Raw genomic sequence first — 6,000 nt, forward strand, 5'->3', positions numbered from 1 at the left:
TTATCAGAAAGTTTAGTTCAAGAGCTTCGATTTGCAAAAAGAATCAACTCAAACGGAGTTATAAAACTCAAGTTACAATCAAACGAAGTTCAAATACAAATCTAATCTAATTCAAATTTTAAATCTTTCAAAAACATGTCTGAGTTGGATTACTGGATAGAGGAGAACATAACGAAGAAGTGGGCGTTGGTTTCGTTGGATTTGGACTAACGTGTAAAAAGTTGTGAGCGTTTGAAAACTAGGGGCTAATCTGTAAATAATTATATTCACAGATAGGTCCCTGACGTAAAAACAAACAGAAAAAGAAAAAAACTAAAAAGTGAATGTTCGTTTCCTATCGGTAACGAATGAAAACTGCTCACCGATACTAACTAAATGGAAAGCGTTTGCTAAATAAAAGAAACGAAACGGTGTATATAAGAAAACCCGATCTAGAGGATAAACCGACTAAATAAAATAAAATCGGGCGGACGGATCCGGCCGGCGATGAACTCCGGTGCGGCGTTGGGACGGTGGCGGCGTCCGGCGAGTGCGGGCGACGACGAGGTGGCGCGGTGGCGAGGCGCGGCGACGGCGTCGTCTCGGTGGCGCGGTGGAGCAAGGCGGCGGCGGCGAATCTCGCCGATGGCAGCGGCAGGCGAGACGCGGCGGTGCGGCGAGATGCGGGAGGGGCGGCGGCGCGATCAGAGAGAGAAGGGCCCGGGGCGGCGCCTTTTATGGGAAGGGGCGAGGAGGTGGCGTGGGGAAGGGGGCAGGAGGAGGCCGGGCGGCGCACGGCGTCCATGGCGGTGCGGCGGCGTGCCCGAGCGGGACTCCCGCTCGGGAAGGAGAGGGGCGGCGCTGCTGGGCTGGGTCGTGGCCTGGCCCGGTTTGGCTGGGCTGGCCCAGTCGGCGGAGAGTATATTTAAAAAAAAACATTTTCCAGAAAACAATAAATAGAAATAAATCACCAAAATAAAAACATACTATAGGCATATTATATATCAAAATTTTCAGAAAAAGATTTTCTACAATCTGAACATTTTTCTAGAGTCAAATAAAATCGACACAAATTTAGATAAATCAAACACTGTTTCTGCTCTAATAAAATCCAACTAAAATCATTTTAAAATACAAAAATGAATTCAAATTTATTTCTCTCCAATTTTCTATTGTAGGGAATCATGTTACCCTATTTTCCATGTATTTTATTTTTGGAGAAAAATAATTTGAATAAAACCCAAATAACTCCAAATTAAAAATAATTTCCAAAAGGACTTTGAATTTGATCCTTTGAAACTCCCAACTCATATTTCATTTTTTTTGAAGAAGTCATTTTATCTTCTCTCATGAAAATCATTGAGTTGCTTGAAGTTTTATGAATTGGAAATATTTCCAAATGAAATTCAAATATTTTCAAATAGCCTTTCATTTAAATAAATGGAAGAAGTCATATCATCTTCGCTCAAGGGTTTTGTATTTGAGAAGAATTTGAATTCATGAAGATCAGAAAAGAAGATGAAAGTTTGGGAAAGTCCTTTTATTCCCTCTCATTTAACTTTCGGAAAGTTTCGAATTCACTCACTTTCAGTCAATAAATCAAACAAACAAGCAAAACTATCTATTTGTTTATAACATTCCAAAATTTAGAATTTTGGGATGTTACAGATCCCATCTTGGGGCCTTTTCCGGTGATCTGCCTCAGGGGGAATCGATCATGGATGGCTTCTACATCAACACCATTGCCTCTCCGATGAAGCGTGAGTAGTTTACCACAGACCTTTGGGTTCATAGTTATTAGCTAGATGGCTTCTTCTCTCTCTTTGATTCTCAATACAAAGTTATCCTCGATGTTCTTGGAGATATATTCGATGTAATACTCTTTTGCGGTGTGTTTGCTGAGATCCGATGAATTGTGGATTTATGAACAAGATTATCTATGAATATTATTTGGTTCGTCTCTGAATTCTTATATGCATGATTTGATATCTTTGCAAGTCTCTTCGAATTATCGGTTTAGTTTGGCCTACTAGATTGATCTTTCTTGCAATGGGAGAAGTGCTTAGCTTTGGGTTCAATTTTGCGGTATCCTTTCCCAGTGACAGTATGGGCAGCAAGGCACGTATTGTATTGTTACCAACAAGGATAAAAAGATGGGGTTTATATCATATTGCTTGAGTTTATCCCTCTACATCATGTCATCTTGCTTAATGTGTTACTCTATTCTTATGAACTTAATACTCTAGATGCATGTTGGATAGCGGTCGATATATGGAGTAATAGTAGTAGATGTAGAATCGTTTCGGTCTACTTGACACGGACGTGATGCCTATGTTCATGATCATTTCCTTAAATGTATTCATAATTATGCGCTTTTCTATCAATTGCTCGGCAGTAATTTGTTCACCCACCATAATACATGCTATCTTGAGAGAAGCCACTAGTGAAACCTATGGGCCCCGGGTCTCTTTTTCATTATATTATATCTCTTTTCCACTATATTGCATCTCTTTAAATCTCATTTACTATTTTGCAATCTTTACTTTCCAATCTATACATCAAAAATACAAAAAATATTTACTTTACTATCTTTATTAGATCTCACTTTTGTGAGTGACCGTGAAGGGATTGACAACCCCTTTATCACGTTGGTTGCAAGGTTCTTGATTGTTTGTGTAGGTGCTAGGTGACTTGTGCGTCGTCTCCTACTGTATTGATACCTTGGTTCTCAAAACTGAGGGAAATAGTTATGCTACTTTGCTGCATCACCCTTTCCTCTTCAAAGGAAAAACCAACGCAAGCTCAAGAGGTAGCAAGAAGGATTTCTGGCACCGTTGCCGGGGAGATCTACGTCAAGTCAAGCCATACCAAGTACCCATCATAAGCTCTTCTCCCTCGCATTACATCATTTGCCATTCGCCTCTCATTTTCCTCTCCCCCACTTCTAAAATGATTTTTGAAAACCTTTGCCTTTTCTTTGCCCCTCTTCTATTCGTCTCTTTTTGCTTGGCTCTTGTGTGCTTGTGTGTTGGATTGATTGTTTGTCACGATGGCTCAAGATAATACTAAATTGTGTGACTTTTCCAATACCAACAAAAGCACTTCAATTGCTCCTATTATTGATACTGAATCTTGTGAAATTAGTACCGCTTTGTTGAATCTTGTTATGAAAGATCAATTTTCTGGCCTTCCTAGTGAAGATGGTGCAACCCATCTAAACAACTTCTTTGATTTGTGTGATATGCAAAAGAATAAAGATGTGGATAATGATATTGTTAAATTGAAGCTATTTCCGTTTTCGCTTAGAGATCGTGCTAAAACTTGGTTCTCATCTTTGCCTAAGAATAGTATTGATTCATGGAATAAGTGCAAAGATGCTTTTATCTCCAAGTATATTCCTCCCGCTAAGATCATCTCCCTTAGGAACGATATTATGAATTTTAAGCAACTTGATCATGAGCATGTTGCATAAGCTTGGGAGAGAATGAAATTAATGATACGTAATTGCCCTACACATGCTTTGAATTTGTGGCTGATTATACAAAAAAATTATGCCAGATTGAATTTTGCTTCTAGAAATCTTTTAGATTTGGCCGCGGGAAGCACTTTTATGGAAATCACTTTAGGAGAAGCTACTAAACTCCTAGACAATATTATGGTTAATTATTCTCAATGGCACACCGAAAGATCCACTAGTAAAAAAGTTCATGTGATTGAAGAAATTAATGTTTTAAGTGGAAAGATGGATGAACTTGTGAAATTGTTTGCTAATAAAAGTATTTCTTCTGATCCTAATGATATGCTTTTGTCCACTTTGATTGAGAATAATAATGAATCTATGGATGTGAATTTTGTTGGTAGGAACAATTTTGGTAACAACGCGTATATAGGAAATTTTAATTCTAGGCCGTTTCCTAGTAACTCCTCCAATAATTATGGTAACTCCTACAACAACTCTTATGAAATTTTAATAAGATGCCCTCTGATTTTGAGAATAGTGTTAAAGAATTTATGAGTTCGCAAAAGAATTTCAATGCTTTGATTGAAGAAAAATTGCTTAAGATTGATGAGTTGGCTAGGAACGTGGATATAATTTCTCTTGATGTTGATTCTTTGAAACTTAGATCTATTCCATCGAAGCATGATATCAATGAGTCTCTCAAAGCCATGAGAATTTCCATTGATGAGTGCAAAGAAAGAACCGCTAGGATGCGTGCTAAAAAAGATTGGTTTGTGAAAGCGTGTTCTTCTACTTTTCATGATAATAATGATGAAGATCTAAAAGTGATTGATGTGACTCCTATTAAATCTTTGCTTTCCAATATGAATCTTGATAAAGATGGGACTGGAGATGAGTCAACTTTAGTTAAAAGGCGTCCCAGTGATTTGGAGTTTTTAGATCTAGATGCAAAAATTGATAAAAGTGGGATTGAAGAGGTCAAAACTTTAAGTAGCAATGAACCCCCTAGTTTCGATTTCAAGGGATTTAATTATGATAATTGTTCTTTAATAGATTGTATTTGTTTGTTGCAATCCATGCTAAATTCTCCTCATGCTTATAATCAAAATAAAGCTTTTACTAAACATATCGTTGATGATATGATGCAAACTTTTGAAGAAAAGCTTGAACTAGAAGTTTCTATCCCTAGAAAATTTTATGATGAGTGGGAACCTACTATTAAGATTAATATTAAAGATTATGAATGCTATGATTTCTATGATTTGGGTGCTAGTGTTTCCACGATTCCAAAAACTTTTGTGTGATGTGCTAGGTTTCCGTGAATTTGGTGTTTGTTCTTTAAATTTGCATCTTGCGGATTCCACCATTAAGAAACCTATGGGAAGGATTAATGATGCTCTTATTGTTGCAAATAGCAATTATGTTCCCATATATTTCATTGTTCTTGATATAGATTGCAATCCTACATGTCCTATTATTCTTGATAGACCTTTCCTTAGAACGATTGGTGCAATTATTGATATGAAAGAAGGAAATATTAGATTTCAATTTCCATTAAGGAAGGGCATGGAACACTTTCCTAGGAATAAAATTAAATTGCCTTATGAATCTATTATGAGAGCCACTTATGGATTACATACCAAAGATGGCAATACCTAGATCTATTCATGTTTTTATGCCTAGCTAGGGGCGTTAAACGATAGCGCTTGTTGGGAGGCGACCCAATTTTATTTTTGTTCTTTGCTTTTTACTCCTGTTTAGTAATAAATATTTCATCTAGCTTCTGTTTAGATGTAGTTTTATGTTTTAATTAGTGTTTGTGCCAAGTAGAACCTTTGGGAAGACTTGGGTGAAGTCTTTGCGATCTTGCTGTAAAAAACAGAAACTTTTGCACTCACGAGAATAGCTGTCATTTTTTACAGAAGAGTGTTTTTAGGTTGATTATTTTTGCATATGATTAATAGACTAATTCCTCACGTCTGACAATTTATTTCAGAATTTTTAGAGTTACGGAAGTATTTGAAAGTTACAGATTGCTATAGACTATTCTGTTTTTGACATATTCTGTTTTTTCGTGTCTTGTTTGCTTATTTTGATGAATCTATCAGTAGTATCTGTTGGGGAACGCGGTAATTTCAAAAAAAATCATATGATCATGCAAAATCTATCTAGGTGATGCATAGCAATGAGAGGGCAGAGTGTGTCCACGTACCATCGTAGACCGAAAGTGGAAGCGTTAAGTAACGCGGTTGATGTAGTCAAACGTCTTCGCGATCCAAACGATCAAGTACCGAATGCATGGCACCTCCGTGATCTGCACACGTTCAGCTCGGTGACGTCCCTCGAACTCTAGGTCTAGCTGAGGCCGAGGGAGTGTTCCGTCAGCATGACGGCGTGGTGACGGTGATGATGAAGTTATCGGCGCAGGGCTTTGCCTGAGCACTACGACGATATGACTGAGGTGGAAACTGTGAAGGGGGGCACTGCACACGGCTAAAGATCAACTTGTGTGTCTTTGGGGCGCCCCCTCCCTCGTATATAAAGGAGGTAGGGAGGAGGAG

The sequence above is a fragment of the Triticum aestivum genome, chromosome 6B (assembly GCF_018294505.1).
Source record: "Triticum aestivum cultivar Chinese Spring chromosome 6B, IWGSC CS RefSeq v2.1, whole genome shotgun sequence".
In the NCBI taxonomy this organism is placed as follows: Eukaryota; Viridiplantae; Streptophyta; class Magnoliopsida; order Poales; family Poaceae; genus Triticum; species Triticum aestivum.